Raw genomic sequence first — 2,494 nt, 5'->3', positions numbered from 1 at the left:
GGTGACCAGTAAGCGCGCCGCGGGCACGTGAAAAACAGTCTTTTATTTAGAAACTGTTGCACTTCCCCCCATTAATTGTTTTCAAAATTCCACAAAAATCTCTTTGAGCGAAAACCAAAGGTTTGCGACTTCTCACCAAATATCTTCATCTATCTCCACCTGTAACAACAACAAGATGAATCCATCAAAAAGAGGACGCACAAAGACCACGAGTTCTGGTCCTAGAGGAGAGCGTACTCAAGCAAAAAGCGGTCAAGTAAATAGGTTTTTGGGGCGTTTCCAAGTAGGCCGATTCAAAGAATTAGGGCCCCGTACCATTCTGGCCGAAAAGATTATTACCGTGCTTGCTGGACCAGCCGAAAGTAAGTACAGTGACATGTGGGCTTACATCGGGCATAGAAACTGGCAGCATGTTTAAGAACCATACAAAGTCAACAACTATGACATTGTTAAAGAATTCTATGCAAATGCAATCAAAACCACAGATGAAACGGTGGCATACACATATCAGTCGCATGTGAGGGGTAGAACTGTGTTGTTCGACAGAGATTCTATTAATGAGTTCTTGGGTGAACCGCTACAGTTAGCGGAGGATGAAAGATGTTACTATAGGCAGCATGTGCTTGAGTGCGCCAACCTCGTGCAAGAGATCACGAGAAAAATATGCATACCAGGAAGAGGACCAGAACTCAACAAACAAGGAAATCTGACCCGCTACAACAGGAAGGATCTGAACATCAACGCGAGGGGAATTCTATCATTGATTTTGTATAACATCCGACCTCAGACACACATGGCTACTATTCCCCTGGAGGTAGCATTTTTTATGAGAGTTATCATGTCTCAGCATTCCGTGGATGTCGCTTTCATTCTCTCGAATGAATTGCAAAAAGCAGCATTGAGTGACACACAAGATGGCATCAATACCAAATGTGTGTTTCCCCTCCCTGGTCTTATCATGGGACTGTGCAAAGAGGCAAGGGTGGATTGCTCGAGCGAAGGGCACCATGTGATTAACACTTTCATTGATGATACTTTTATTGAGAGGTTCTGTGAAAAGCCCTTTGATAGGGACCAACAGGCTACCACTGCTGCTTCCCAGGCTGGCCCATCCACATCAACTGCACCAACTACTGGAGCCTCATCTGCATTTGACCCTTTGGTGGCTCATCACTACTATTCCGCCATGTTTGAGGCCAACCAAAGGTCTCATATTTTCTTGCATAATGCCATGCAACAGCAGTACAGGAACCTTTCTGCTGCCCCTGAGGAGCGAACTTTCCCGACCCAGGAAAGCTATTTCATGTATTGCGGTTGGCCAGAGTCCAACCCTTTTCCTGTAGGGGGAGGCAGGTGCAGAGCTAAATGAAACACTGGAACAGCCAGAAGAGAATATGGAGGAGGATTCGGATTCTAATTTGATGTGGTGATATTATGTTTATGATAACTGATGTGATGATATTTTGTTATTTCTTTCTGTTATTTCTATTCTAGTTTTTATTTTTATGTTTTTCTGACCTGTACTCTAGTGAACCTTAGGGTCACTATGACTTATTTTTCTTTAAAATTGGTATTGAAGTTTTATGTCAGTTTTTTAAATTGTTTTTGTTGTGTATCTCAATTTAGAGTGAGTAGTACCGAAAACACAAAGAAAAGCTCAAGTGAAGAGCAATGAAAATGATCAACAATGGAGCAACATGCGTTTGAATGGTAGTGATAGTTTTTTTTTAAAAAGCGACAAAACAGGTAAAATTCTGGCACTCCCAAACTTTTGATACAAGTATGAAACTTAAGTTGCTAGTAAATTCCATTGGAAGTTTCTTTATGATACATATTAATTGTTGGATCAGTTAGCCTTTAACCATTATGAGGAAAACCTTCCACTTTTTACAAAATGCAGGGGACCATCAATCTTGTTGACAATTTTGTATCATGCTAAACCATAGTTGTGCATTATCTTGTGAAAATTTGTTAAAGGGACTAAGGCAATTGTTTCAAATTGAGAGTTGGCTTAGCCCAATCTGTTCTTAATTTTCTATTGTGAGAGTGCGATCCTTTGCCAACCGTTCTTTGAGCCCGAGATCAAGAAAAAAAATTGAATCTTGATCTCAATGAAAGTTTTGTTACTAAAACATCAACCACAACCTTTGGTAATGTGTTTTATTCTTTACCTTCTTAGAAAGTAGGGGAGCATTCATAAATCAGATAAGAGGTTGATATCCAAGTTGGGGAGAGGAAAGCCAAGAACAAGTTGAAAAAGGGCAAGAAAAAAGAAAAGCTTTACAGTTTAAATAAAATGGAACAAGAAGAAGTTCCAAGAAAAAGAAAAAGAATTTCAAAAATCAAACTGTGAAAGCGGGTGAAAGTGGTTAGAAAAAGGAACTGCAAAGGTAAACAAAATCAAGAAGACAAAAGAGATGATTATAATGCTTCCCTAGATAGGATACCCTTTGAATATCTTCTTATTCTTTGAATCTAAACTACATTACAACCC

This window comes from Vicia villosa, unplaced genomic scaffold (assembly GCF_029867415.1).
Source record: "Vicia villosa cultivar HV-30 ecotype Madison, WI unplaced genomic scaffold, Vvil1.0 ctg.002913F_1_1, whole genome shotgun sequence".
Lineage (NCBI taxonomy): Eukaryota > Viridiplantae > Streptophyta > Magnoliopsida > Fabales > Fabaceae > Vicia > Vicia villosa.
Note: the sequence above shows the minus strand (reverse complement) of the source record.